The sequence below is a fragment of the Equus asinus genome, unplaced genomic scaffold (genome assembly GCF_041296235.1).
Source record: "Equus asinus isolate D_3611 breed Donkey unplaced genomic scaffold, EquAss-T2T_v2 contig_804, whole genome shotgun sequence".
Lineage (NCBI taxonomy): Eukaryota > Metazoa > Chordata > Mammalia > Perissodactyla > Equidae > Equus > Equus asinus.
This window is the reverse complement of record NW_027225521.1, coordinates 314,677-330,532: the sequence shown is the minus strand read 5'-3', so window position 1 is coordinate 330,532 and position 15,856 is coordinate 314,677.

Sequence of the window (15,856 nt, the reverse complement as noted above, 5' to 3'; positions counted from 1 at the left end):
CCTCGCGGACAGACCGGAACCACCTACCAGACATGCCTGAACCACCTGCCGAGCATGCCGGAACCACCTGCCGGACACGCCAAAATCACCTGCGGGCTAGGCCAGAACCACTTGTAGGACTCTCCTGGAGCACCTGCCGGGCATGCGGGAACCACCTCTCAGACGTGCCAGAACCACGTGCGGCACATGACGGAACCCATTACCGGACAGACCGGAACCACCTGCTGGACACGCCAGAATCACCTGCCAAGAACACCGGAACCACCTGAACAGCTCGCCAGAAACACCTGCCGGGCATGCCAAAATCACCTGCCGGCTACACCAGAACCTCTTGCCGGACACTCCGGAATCACCTGCCAGACATGATGCAACCAAATGTCAGACGTGCCAGAACCACGTGCCAGAGACACCGGATGCAACTGCCGAGCATGCCGGAACCTCCTGCTCAACTCGCTGTAACCACCTGCCGGGGACGCCAAAATCACCTGTCAGCTAGGCCAGAACCACGTGGCGGACTCTATGGAATCACCCGCCGGGCATGCCGGAACCAGCTCTCAGACGTGCCAGAAGCACGTGCCGGACACGCCGGAACCACCTACTAGAGAGACCGGAACCACCTGCCAGACCCGCCTGAACCACCTGCTGAGTACGCTGGAACAACCTGCTCTACTCGCTGGAGCCACCTGCTGGACACGCCAAAATCACCTGATGGCTACGCCAGCACCACTCGGCAGACAAGCCAGAATCACCTGCAGGGTATGCCGGAACCACCTCTCAGACGTGCCAGAACCCCTTGTCGGACACTCCGGAATCACCTGTCAGGCATGCCGGAACCACCTCTCGAGCGTGCCAGAATGACGTGCCAGAGACACCGGATGCACCTGCCGAGCACGCCGGAACCTCCTGTTCGACTCGCCGGAACCACCAGCCAGAGACGCCAAAATCCCCTGCCAGGTAGGCCAGAATCACATGGCGGACGCTCCGGAATCTCCCGCCGGGAAGGTAGGAACCACCTCACAAACATACTGGAAGCACGTGCCGGACATGCCGGCACCACGTACTGGACAGACCAGAAACACCTGCCGGACCTGCCTGAACCACCTGCTGAGCACACCGGAACAACTTGCTCGACTCGCTGGAGCCACCTGCTGGACACCCCAAAATCACCAGCCAGCTAGGCCAGAACCACTTGCCGTACACTCCGGAATCACCTGCTGGTTACACCAGAGCCACTTGGTGGACAATCCAGAATCACCTGCCGGACATGCCAGAACCACCTGTCACACATGCCGGAACCACGTGCCTGACACGCCGGAACCACCTCGCGGACAGACCGGAACCACCTACCAGACATGCCTGAACCACCTGCCGAGCATGCCGGAACCACCTGCCGGACACGCCAAAATCACCTGCGGGCTAGGCCAGAACCACTTGTAGGACTCTCCTGGAGCACCTGCCGGGCATGCGGGAACCACCTCTCAGACGTGCCAGAACCACGTGCGGCACATGACGGAACCCATTACCGGACAGACCGGAACCACCTGCTGGACACGCCAGAATCACCTGCCAAGAACACCGGAACCACCTGAACAGCTCGCCAGAAACACCTGCCGGGCATGCCAAAATCACCTGCCGGCTACACCAGAACCTCTTGCCGGACACTCCGGAATCACCTGCCAGACATGATGCAACCAAATGTCAGACGTGCCAGAACCACGTGCCAGAGACACCGGATGCAACTGCCGAGCATGCCGGAACCTCCTGCTCAACTCGCTGTAACCACCTGCCGGGGACGCCAAAATCACCTGTCAGCTAGGCCAGAACCACGTGGCGGACTCTATGGAATCACCCGCCGGGCATGCCGGAACCAGCTCTCAGACGTGCCAGAAGCACGTGCCGGACACGCCGGAACCACCTACTAGAGAGACCGGAACCACCTGCCAGACCCGCCTGAACCACCTGCTGAGTACGCTGGAACAACCTGCTCTACTCGCTGGAGCCACCTGCTGGACACGCCAAAATCACCTGATGGCTACGCCAGCACCACTCGGCAGACAAGCCAGAATCACCTGCAGGGTATGCCGGAACCACCTCTCAGACGTGCCAGAACCCCTTGTCGGACACGCCGGAATCACCTGTCAGGCATGCCGGAACCACCTCTCGAGCGTGCCAGAATGACGTGCCAGAGACACCGGATGCACCTGCCGAGCACGCCGGAACCTCCTGTTCGACTCGCCGGAACCACCAGCCAGAGACGCCAAAATCCCCTGCCAGGTAGGCCAGAATCACATGGCGGACGCTCCGGAATCTCCCGCCGGGAAGGTAGGAACCACCTCTCAAACATACTGGAAGCACGTGCCGGACATGCCGGCACCACGTACTGGACAGACCAGAAACACCTGCCGGACCTGCCTGAACCACCTGCTGAGCACACCGGAACAACTTGCTCGACTCGCTGGGGCCACCTGCTGGACACCCCAAAATCACCAGCCAGCTAGGCCAGAACCACTTGCCGTACACTCCGGAATCACCTGCTGGTTACACCAGAGCCACTTGGTGGACAATCCAGAATCACCTGCCGGACATGCCAGAACCACCTGTCACACATGCCGGAACCACGTGCCTGACACGCCGGAACCACCTCGCGGACAGACCGGAACCACCTACCAGACATGCCTGAACCACCTGCCGAGCATGCCGGAACCACCTGCCGGACACGCCAAAATCACCTGCGGGCTAGGCCAGAACCACTTGTAGGACTCTCCTGGAGCACCTGCCGGGCATGCGGGAACCACCTCTCAGACGTGCCAGAACCACGTGCGGCACATGACGGAACCCATTACCGGACAGACCGGAACCACCTGCTGGACACGCCAGAATCACCTGCCAAGAACACCGGAACCACCTGAACAGCTCGCCAGAAACACCTGCCGGGCATGCCAAAATCACCTGCCGGCTACACCAGAACCTCTTGCCGGACACTCCGGAATCACCTGCCAGACATGATGCAACCAAATGTCAGACGTGCCAGAACCACGTGCCAGAGACACCGGATGCAACTGCCGAGCATGCCGGAACCTCCTGCTCAACTCGCTGTAACCACCTGCCGGGGACGCCAAAATCACCTGTCAGCTAGGCCAGAACCACGTGGCGGACTCTATGGAATCACCCGCCGGGCATGCCGGAACCAGCTCTCAGACGTGCCAGAAGCACGTGCCGGACACGCCGGAACCACCTACTAGAGAGACCGGAACCACCTGCCAGACCCGCCTGAACCACCTGCTGAGTACGCTGGAACAACCTGCTCTACTCGCTGGAGCCACCTGCTGGACACGCCAAAATCACCTGATGGCTACGCCAGCACCACTCGGCAGACAAGCCAGAATCACCTGCAGGGTATGCCGGAACCACCTCTCAGACGTGCCAGAACCCCTTGTCGGACACTCCGGAATCACCTGTCAGGCATGCCGGAACCACCTCTCGAGCGTGCCAGAATGACGTGCCAGAGACACCGGATGCACCTGCCGAGCACGCCGGAACCTCCTCTTCGACTCGCCGGAACCACCAGCCAGAGACGCCAAAATCCCCTGCCAGGTAGGCCAGAATCACATGGCGGACGCTCCGGAATCTCCCGCCGGGAAGGTAGGAACCACCTCTCAAACATACTGGAAGCACGTGCCGGACATGCCGGCACCACGTACTGGACAGACCAGAAACACCTGCCGGACCTGCCTGAACCACCTGCTGAGCACACCGGAACAACTTGCTCGACTCGCTGGAGCCACCTGCTGGACACCCCAAAATCACCAGCCAGCTAGGCCAGAACCACTTGCCGTACACTCCGGAATCACCTGCTGGTTACACCAGAGCCACTTGGTGGACAATCCAGAATCACCTGCCGGACATGCCAGAACCACCTGTCACACATGCCGGAACCACGTGCCTGACACGCCGGAACCACCTCGCGGACAGACCGGAACCACCTACCAGACATGCCTGAACCACCTGCCGAGCATGCCGGAACCACCTGCCGGACACGCCAAAATCACCTGCGGGCTAGGCCAGAACCACTTGTAGGACTCTCCTGGAGCACCTGCCGGGCATGCGGGAACCACCTCTCAGACGTGCCAGAACCACGTGCGGCACATGACGGAACCCATTACCGGACAGACCGGAACCACCTGCTGGACACGCCAGAATCACCTGCCAAGAACACCGGAACCACCTGAACAGCTCGCCAGAAACACCTGCCGGGCATGCCAAAATCACCTGCCGGCTACACCAGAACCTCTTGCCGGACACTCCGGAATCACCTGCCAGACATGATGCAACCAAATGTCAGACGTGCCAGAACCACGTGCCAGAGACACCGGATGCAACTGCCGAGCATGCCGGAACCTCCTGCTCAACTCGCTGTAACCACCTGCCGGGGACGCCAAAATCACCTGTCAGCTAGGCCAGAACCACGTGGCGGACTCTATGGAATCACCCGCCGGGCATGCCGGAACCAGCTCTCAGACGTGCCAGAAGCACGTGCCGGACACGCCGGAACCACCTACTAGAGAGACCGGAACCACCTGCCAGACCCGCCTGAACCACCTGCTGAGTACGCTGGAACAACCTGCTCTACTCGCTGGAGCCACCTGCTGGACACGCCAAAATCACCTGATGGCTACGCCAGCACCACTCGGCAGACAAGCCAGAATCACCTGCAGGGTATGCCGGAACCACCTCTCAGACGTGCCAGAACCCCTTGTCGGACACGCCGGAATCACCTGTCAGGCATGCCGGAACCACCTCTCGAGCGTGCCAGAATGACGTGCCAGAGACACCGGATGCACCTGCCGAGCACGCCGGAACCTCCTCTTCGACTCGCCGGAACCACCAGCCAGAGACGCCAAAATCCCCTGCCAGGTAGGCCAGAATCACATGGCGGACGCTCCGGAATCTCCCGCCGGGAAGGTAGGAACCACCTCTCAAACATACTGGAAGCACGTGCCGGACATGCCGGCACCACGTACTGGACAGACCAGAAACACCTGCCGGACCTGCCTGAACCACCTGCTGAGCACACCGGAACAACTTGCTCGACTCGCTGGGGCCACCTGCTGGACACCCCAAAATCACCAGCCAGCTAGGCCAGAACCACTTGCCGTACACTCCGGAATCACCTGCTGGTTACACCAGAGCCACTTGGTGGACAATCCAGAATCACCTGCCGGACATGCCAGAACCACCTGTCACACATGCCGGAACCACGTGCCTGACACGCCGGAACCACCTCGCGGACAGACCGGAACCACCTACCAGACATGCCTGAACCACCTGCCGAGCATGCCGGAACCACCTGCCGGACACGCCAAAATCACCTGCGGGCTAGGCCAGAACCACTTGTAGGACTCTCCTGGAGCACCTGCCGGGCATGCGGGAACCACCTCTCAGACGTGCCAGAACCACGTGCGGCACATGACGGAACCCATTACCGGACAGACCGGAACCACCTGCTGGACACGCCAGAATCACCTGCCAAGAACACCGGAACCACCTGAACAGCTCACCAGAAACACCTGCCGGGCATGCCAAAATCACCTGCCGGCTACACCAGAACCTCTTGCCGGACACTCCGGAATCACCTGCCAGACATGATGCAACCAAATGTCAGACGTGCCAGAACCACGTGCCAGAGACACCGGATGCAACTGCCGAGCATGCCGGAACCTCCTGCTCAACTCGCTGTAACCACCTGCCGGGGACGCCAAAATCACCTGTCAGCTAGGCCAGAACCACGTGGCGGACTCTATGGAATCACCCGCCGGGCATGCCGGAACCAGCTCTCAGACGTGCCAGAAGCACGTGCCGGACACGCCGGAACCACCTACTAGAGAGACCGGAACCACCTGCCAGACCCGCCTGAACCACCTGCTGAGTACGCTGGAACAACCTGCTCTACTCGCTGGAGCCACCTGCTGGACACGCCAAAATCACCTGATGGCTACGCCAGCACCACTCGGCAGACAAGCCAGAATCACCTGCAGGGTATGCCGGAACCACCTCTCAGACGTGCCAGAACCCCTTGTCGGACACTCCGGAATCACCTGTCAGGCATGCCGGAACCACCTCTCGAGCGTGCCAGAATGACGTGCCAGAGACACCGGATGCACCTGCCGAGCACGCCGGAACCTCCTCTTCGACTCGCCGGAACCACCAGCCAGAGACGCCAAAATCCCCTGCCAGGTAGGCCAGAATCACATGGCGGACGCTCCGGAATCTCCCGCCGGGAAGGTAGGAACCACCTCTCAAACATACTGGAAGCACGTGCCGGACATGCCGGCACCACGTACTGGACAGACCAGAAACACCTGCCGGACCTGCCTGAACCACCTGCTGAGCACACCGGAACAACTTGCTCGACTCGCTGGAGCCACCTGCTGGACACCCCAAAATCACCAGCCAGCTAGGCCAGAACCACTTGCCGTACACTCCGGAATCACCTGCTGGTTACACCAGAGCCACTTGGTGGACAATCCAGAATCACCTGCCGGACATGCCAGAACCACCTGTCACACATGCCGGAACCACGTGCCTGACACGCCGGAACCACCTCGCGGACAGACCGGAACCACCTACCAGACATGCCTGAACCACCTGCCGAGCATGCCGGAACCACCTGCCGGACACGCCAAAATCACCTGCGGGCTAGGCCAGAACCACTTGTAGGACTCTCCTGGAGCACCTGCCGGGCATGCGGGAACCACCTCTCAGACGTGCCAGAACCACGTGCGGCACATGACGGAACCCATTACCGGACAGACCGGAACCACCTGCTGGACACGCCAGAATCACCTGCCAAGAACACCGGAACCACCTGAACAGCTCGCCAGAAACACCTGCCGGGCATGCCAAAATCACCTGCCGGCTACACCAGAACCTCTTGCCGGACACTCCGGAATCACCTGCCAGACATGATGCAACCAAATGTCAGACGTGCCAGAACCACGTGCCAGAGACACCGGATGCAACTGCCGAGCATGCCGGAACCTCCTGCTCAACTCGCTGTAACCACCTGCCGGGGACGCCAAAATCACCTGTCAGCTAGGCCAGAACCACGTGGCGGACTCTATGGAATCACCCGCCGGGCATGCCGGAACCAGCTCTCAGACGTGCCAGAAGCACGTGCCGGACACGCCGGAACCACCTACTAGAGAGACCGGAACCACCTGCCAGACCCGCCTGAACCACCTGCTGAGTACGCTGGAACAACCTGCTCTACTCGCTGGAGCCACCTGCTGGACACGCCAAAATCACCTGATGGCTACGCCAGCACCACTCGGCAGACAAGCCAGAATCACCTGCAGGGTATGCCGGAACCACCTCTCAGACGTGCCAGAACCCCTTGTCGGACACGCCGGAATCACCTGTCAGGCATGCCGGAACCACCTCTCGAGCGTGCCAGAATGACGTGCCAGAGACACCGGATGCACCTGCCGAGCACGCCGGAACCTCCTGTTCGACTCGCCGGAACCACCAGCCAGAGACGCCAAAATCCCCTGCCAGGTAGGCCAGAATCACATGGCGGACGCTCCGGAATCTCCCGCCGGGAAGGTAGGAACCACCTCTCAAACATACTGGAAGCACGTGCCGGACATGCCGGCACCACGTACTGGACAGACCAGAAACACCTGCCGGACCTGCCTGAACCACCTGCTGAGCACACCGGAACAACTTGCTCGACTCGCTGGAGCCACCTGCTGGACACCCCAAAATCACCAGCCAGCTAGGCCAGAACCACTTGCCGTACACTCCGGAATCACCTGCTGGTTACACCAGAGCCACTTGGTGGACAATCCAGAATCACCTGCCGGACATGCCAGAACCACCTGTCACACATGCCGGAACCACGTGCCTGACACGCCGGAACCACCTCGCGGACAGACCGGAACCACCTACCAGACATGCCTGAACCACCTGCCGAGCATGCCGGAACCACCTGCCGGACACGCCAAAATCACCTGCGGGCTAGGCCAGAACCACTTGTAGGACTCTCCTGGAGCACCTGCCGGGCATGCGGGAACCACCTCTCAGACGTGCCAGAACCACGTGCGGCACATGACGGAACCCATTACCGGACAGACCGGAACCACCTGCTGGACACGCCAGAATCACCTGCCAAGAACACCGGAACCACCTGAACAGCTCGCCAGAAACACCTGCCGGGCATGCCAAAATCACCTGCCGGCTACACCAGAACCTCTTGCCGGACACTCCGGAATCACCTGCCAGACATGATGCAACCAAATGTCAGACGTGCCAGAACCACGTGCCAGAGACACCGGATGCAACTGCCGAGCATGCCGGAACCTCCTGCTCAACTCGCTGTAACCACCTGCCGGGGACGCCAAAATCACCTGTCAGCTAGGCCAGAACCACGTGGCGGACTCTATGGAATCACCCGCCGGGCATGCCGGAACCAGCTCTCAGACGTGCCAGAAGCACGTGCCGGACACGCCGGAACCACCTACTAGAGAGACCGGAACCACCTGCCAGACCCGCCTGAACCACCTGCTGAGTACGCTGGAACAACCTGCTCTACTCGCTGGAGCCACCTGCTGGACACGCCAAAATCACCTGATGGCTACGCCAGCACCACTCGGCAGACAAGCCAGAATCACCTGCAGGGTATGCCGGAACCACCTCTCAGACGTGCCAGAACCCCTTGTCGGACACGCCGGAATCACCTGTCAGGCATGCCGGAACCACCTCTCGAGCGTGCCAGAATGACGTGCCAGAGACACCGGATGCACCTGCCGAGCACGCCGGAACCTCCTCTTCGACTCGCCGGAACCACCAGCCAGAGACGCCAAAATCCCCTGCCAGGTAGGCCAGAATCACATGGCGGACGCTCCGGAATCTCCCGCCGGGAAGGTAGGAACCACCTCTCAAACATACTGGAAGCACGTGCCGGACATGCCGGCACCACGTACTGGACAGACCAGAAACACCTGCCGGACCTGCCTGAACCACCTGCTGAGCACACCGGAACAACTTGCTCGACTCGCTGGGGCCACCTGCTGGACACCCCAAAATCACCAGCCAGCTAGGCCAGAACCACTTGCCGTACACTCCGGAATCACCTGCTGGTTACACCAGAGCCACTTGGTGGACAATCCAGAATCACCTGCCGGACATGCCAGAACCACCTGTCACACATGCCGGAACCACGTGCCTGACACGCCGGAACCACCTCGCGGACAGACCGGAACCACCTACCAGACATGCCTGAACCACCTGCCGAGCATGCCGGAACCACCTGCCGGACACGCCAAAATCACCTGCGGGCTAGGCCAGAACCACTTGTAGGACTCTCCTGGAGCACCTGCCGGGCATGCGGGAACCACCTCTCAGACGTGCCAGAACCACGTGCGGCACATGACGGAACCCATTACCGGACAGACCGGAACCACCTGCTGGACACGCCAGAATCACCTGCCAAGAACACCGGAACCACCTGAACAGCTCGCCAGAAACACCTGCCGGGCATGCCAAAATCACCTGCCGGCTACACCAGAACCTCTTGCCGGACACTCCGGAATCACCTGCCAGACATGATGCAACCAAATGTCAGACGTGCCAGAACCACGTGCCAGAGACACCGGATGCAACTGCCGAGCATGCCGGAACCTCCTGCTCAACTCGCTGTAACCACCTGCCGGGGACGCCAAAATCACCTGTCAGCTAGGCCAGAACCACGTGGCGGACTCTATGGAATCACCCGCCGGGCATGCCGGAACCAGCTCTCAGACGTGCCAGAAGCACGTGCCGGACACGCCGGAACCACCTACTAGAGAGACCGGAACCACCTGCCAGACCCGCCTGAACCACCTGCTGAGTACGCTGGAACAACCTGCTCTACTCGCTGGAGCCACCTGCTGGACACGCCAAAATCACCTGATGGCTACGCCAGCACCACTCGGCAGACAAGCCAGAATCACCTGCAGGGTATGCCGGAACCACCTCTCAGACGTGCCAGAACCCCTTGTCGGACACGCCGGAATCACCTGTCAGGCATGCCGGAACCACCTCTCGAGCGTGCCAGAATGACGTGCCAGAGACACCGGATGCACCTGCCGAGCACGCCGGAACCTCCTCTTCGACTCGCCGGAACCACCAGCCAGAGACGCCAAAATCCCCTGCCAGGTAGGCCAGAATCACATGGCGGACGCTCCAGAATCTCCCGCCGGGAAGGTAGGAACCACCTCTCAAACATACTGGAAGCACGTGCCGGACATGCCGGCACCACGTACTGGACAGACCAGAAACACCTGCCGGACCTGCCTGAACCACCTGCTGAGCACACCGGAACAACTTGCTCGACTCGCTGGGGCCACCTGCTGGACACCCCAAAATCACCAGCCAGCTAGGCCAGAACCACTTGCCGTACACTCCGGAATCACCTGCTGGTTACACCAGAGCCACTTGGTGGACAATCCAGAATCACCTGCCGGACATGCCAGAACCACCTGTCACACATGCCGGAACCACGTGCCTGACACGCCGGAACCACCTCGCGGACAGACCGGAACCACCTACCAGACATGCCTGAACCACCTGCCGAGCATGCCGGAACCACCTGCCGGACACGCCAAAATCACCTGCGGGCTAGGCCAGAACCACTTGTAGGACTCTCCTGGAGCACCTGCCGGGCATGCGGGAACCACCTCTCAGACGTGCCAGAACCACGTGCGGCACATGACGGAACCCATTACCGGACAGACCGGAACCACCTGCTGGACACGCCAGAATCACCTGCCAAGAACACCGGAACCACCTGAACAGCTCGCCAGAAACACCTGCCGGGCATGCCAAAATCACCTGCCGGCTACACCAGAACCTCTTGCCGGACACTCCGGAATCACCTGCCAGACATGATGCAACCAAATGTCAGACGTGCCAGAACCACGTGCCAGAGACACCGGATGCAACTGCCGAGCATGCCGGAACCTCCTGCTCAACTCGCTGTAACCACCTGCCGGGGACGCCAAAATCACCTGTCAGCTAGGCCAGAACCACGTGGCGGACTCTATGGAATCACCCGCCGGGCATGCCGGAACCAGCTCTCAGACGTGCCAGAAGCACGTGCCGGACACGCCGGAACCACCTACTAGAGAGACCGGAACCACCTGCCAGACCCGCCTGAACCACCTGCTGAGTACGCTGGAACAACCTGCTCTACTCGCTGGAGCCACCTGCTGGACACGCCAAAATCACCTGATGGCTACGCCAGCACCACTCGGCAGACAAGCCAGAATCACCTGCAGGGTATGCCGGAACCACCTCTCAGACGTGCCAGAACCCCTTGTCGGACACGCCGGAATCACCTGTCAGGCATGCCGGAACCACCTCTCGAGCGTGCCAGAATGACGTGCCAGAGACACCGGATGCACCTGCCGAGCACGCCGGAACCTCCTCTTCGACTCGCCGGAACCACCAGCCAGAGACGCCAAAATCCCCTGCCAGGTAGGCCAGAATCACATGGCGGACGCTCCGGAATCTCCCGCCGGGAAGGTAGGAACCACCTCTCAAACATACTGGAAGCACGTGCCGGACATGCCGGCACCACGTACTGGACAGACCAGAAACACCTGCCGGACCTGCCTGAACCACCTGCTGAGCACACCGGAACAACTTGCTCGACTCGCTGGGGCCACCTGCTGGACACCCCAAAATCACCAGCCAGCTAGGCCAGAACCACTTGCCGTACACTCCGGAATCACCTGCTGGTTACACCAGAGCCACTTGGTGGACAATCCAGAATCACCTGCCGGACATGCCAGAACCACCTGTCACACATGCCGGAACCACGTGCCTGACACGCCGGAACCACCTCGCGGACAGACCGGAACCACCTACCAGACATGCCTGAACCACCTGCCGAGCATGCCGGAACCACCTGCCGGACACGCCAAAATCACCTGCGGGCTAGGCCAGAACCACTTGTAGGACTCTCCTGGAGCACCTGCCGGGCATGCGGGAACCACCTCTCAGACGTGCCAGAACCACGTGCGGCACATGACGGAACCCATTACCGGACAGACCGGAACCACCTGCTGGACACGCCAGAATCACCTGCCAAGAACACCGGAACCACCTGAACAGCTCGCCAGAAACACCTGCCGGGCATGCCAAAATCACCTGCCGGCTACACCAGAACCTCTTGCCGGACACTCCGGAATCACCTGCCAGACATGATGCAACCAAATGTCAGACGTGCCAGAACCACGTGCCAGAGACACCGGATGCAACTGCCGAGCATGCCGGAACCTCCTGCTCAACTCGCTGTAACCACCTGCCGGGGACGCCAAAATCACCTGTCAGCTAGGCCAGAACCACGTGGCGGACTCTATGGAATCACCCGCCGGGCATGCCGGAACCAGCTCTCAGACGTGCCAGAAGCACGTGCCGGACACGCCGGAACCACCTACTAGAGAGACCGGAACCACCTGCCAGACCCGCCTGAACCACCTGCTGAGTACGCTGGAACAACCTGCTCTACTCGCTGGAGCCACCTGCTGGACACGCCAAAATCACCTGATGGCTACGCCAGCACCACTCGGCAGACAAGCCAGAATCACCTGCAGGGTATGCCGGAACCACCTCTCAGACGTGCCAGAACCCCTTGTCGGACACGCCGGAATCACCTGTCAGGCATGCCGGAACCACCTCTCGAGCGTGCCAGAATGACGTGCCAGAGACACCGGATGCACCTGCCGAGCACGCCGGAACCTCCTCTTCGACTCGCCGGAACCACCAGCCAGAGACGCCAAAATCCCCTGCCAGGTAGGCCAGAATCACATGGCGGACGCTCCGGAATCTCCCGCCGGGAAGGTAGGAACCACCTCTCAAACATACTGGAAGCACGTGCCGGACATGCCGGCACCACGTACTGGACAGACCAGAAACACCTGCCGGACCTGCCTGAACCACCTGCTGAGCACACCGGAACAACTTGCTCGACTCGCTGGGGCCACCTGCTGGACACCCCAAAATCACCAGCCAGCTAGGCCAGAACCACTTGCCGTACACTCCGGAATCACCTGCTGGTTACACCAGAGCCACTTGGTGGACAATCCAGAATCACCTGCCGGACATGCCAGAACCACCTGTCACACATGCCGGAACCACGTGCCTGACACGCCGGAACCACCTCGCGGACAGACCGGAACCACCTACCAGACATGCCTGAACCACCTGCCGAGCATGCCGGAACCACCTGCCGGACACGCCAAAATCACCTGCGGGCTAGGCCAGAACCACTTGTAGGACTCTCCTGGAGCACCTGCCGGGCATGCGGGAACCACCTCTCAGACGTGCCAGAACCACGTGCGGCACATGACGGAACCCATTACCGGACAGACCGGAACCACCTGCTGGACACGCCAGAATCACCTGCCAAGAACACCGGAACCACCTGAACAGCTCGCCAGAAACACCTGCCGGGCATGCCAAAATCACCTGCCGGCTACACCAGAACCTCTTGCCGGACACTCCGGAATCACCTGCCAGACATGATGCAACCAAATGTCAGACGTGCCAGAACCACGTGCCAGAGACACCGGATGCAACTGCCGAGCATGCCGGAACCTCCTGCTCAACTCGCTGTAACCACCTGCCGGGGACGCCAAAATCACCTGTCAGCTAGGCCAGAACCACGTGGCGGACTCTATGGAATCACCCGCCGGGCATGCCGGAACCAGCTCTCAGACGTGCCAGAAGCACGTGCCGGACACGCCGGAACCACCTACTAGAGAGACCGGAACCACCTGCCAGACCCGCCTGAACCACCTGCTGAGTACGCTGGAACAACCTGCTCTACTCGCTGGAGCCACCTGCTGGACACGCCAAAATCACCTGATGGCTACGCCAGCACCACTCGGCAGACAAGCCAGAATCACCTGCAGGGTATGCCGGAACCACCTCTCAGACGTGCCAGAACCCCTTGTCGGACACGCCGGAATCACCTGTCAGGCATGCCGGAACCACCTCTCGAGCGTGCCAGAATGACGTGCCAGAGACACCGGATGCACCTGCCGAGCACGCCGGAACCTCCTCTTCGACTCGCCGGAACCACCAGCCAGAGACGCCAAAATCCCCTGCCAGGTAGGCCAGAATCACATGGCGGACGCTCCGGAATCTCCCGCCGGGAAGGTAGGAACCACCTCTCAAACATACTGGAAGCACGTGCCGGACATGCCGGCACCACGTACTGGACAGACCAGAAACACCTGCCGGACCTGCCTGAACCACCTGCTGAGCACACCGGAACAACTTGCTCGACTCGCTGGGGCCACCTGCTGGACACCCCAAAATCACCAGCCAGCTAGGCCAGAACCACTTGCCGTACACTCCGGAATCACCTGCTGGTTACACCAGAGCCACTTGGTGGACAATCCAGAATCACCTGCCGGACATGCCAGAACCACCTGTCACACATGCCGGAACCACGTGCCTGACACGCCGGAACCACCTCGCGGACAGACCGGAACCACCTACCAGACATGCCTGAACCACCTGCCGAGCATGCCGGAACCACCTGCCGGACACGCCAAAATCACCTGCGGGCTAGGCCAGAACCACTTGTAGGACTCTCCTGGAGCACCTGCCGGGCATGCGGGAACCACCTCTCAGACGTGCCAGAACCACGTGCGGCACATGACGGAACCCATTACCGGACAGACCGGAACCACCTGCTGGACACGCCAGAATCACCTGCCAAGAACACCGGAACCACCTGAACAGCTCGCCAGAAACACCTGCCGGGCATGCCAAAATCACCTGCCGGCTACACCAGAACCTCTTGCCGGACACTCCGGAATCACCTGCCAGACATGATGCAACCAAATGTCAGACGTGCCAGAACCACGTGCCAGAGACACCGGATGCAACTGCCGAGCATGCCGGAACCTCCTGCTCAACTCGCTGTAACCACCTGCCGGGGACGCCAAAATCACCTGTCAGCTAGGCCAGAACCACGTGGCGGACTCTATGGAATCACCCGCCGGGCATGCCGGAACCAGCTCTCAGACGTGCCAGAAGCACGTGCCGGACACGCCGGAACCACCTACTAGAGAGACCGGAACCACCTGCCAGACCCGCCTGAACCACCTGCTGAGTACGCTGGAACAACCTGCTCTACTCGCTGGAGCCACCTGCTGGACACGCCAAAATCACCTGATGGCTACGCCAGCACCACTCGGCAGACAAGCCAGAATCACCTGCAGGGTATGCCGGAACCACCTCTCAGACGTGCCAGAACCCCTTGTCGGACACTCCGGAATCACCTGTCAGGCATGCCGGAACCACCTCTCGAGCGTGCCAGAATGACGTGCCAGAGACACCGGATGCACCTGCCGAGCACGCCGGAACCTCCTCTTCGACTCGCCGGAACCACCAGCCAGAGACGCCAAAATCCCCTGCCAGGTAGGCCAGAATCACATGGCGGACGCTCCGGAATCTCCCGCCGGGAAGGTAGGAACCACCTCTCAAACATACTGGAAGCACGTGCCGGACATGCCGGCACCACGTACTGGACAGACCAGAAACACCTGCCGGACCTGCCTGAACCACCTGCTGAGCACACCGGAACAACTTGCTCGACTCGCTGGAGCCACCTGCTGGACACCCCAAAATCACCAGCCAGCTAGGCCAGAACCACTTGCCGTACACTCCGGAATCACCTGCTGGTTACACCAGAGCCACTTGGTGGACAATCCAGAATCACCTGCCGGACATGCCAGAACCACCTGTCACACATGCCGGAACCACGTGCCTGACACGCCGGAACCACCTCGCGGACAGACCG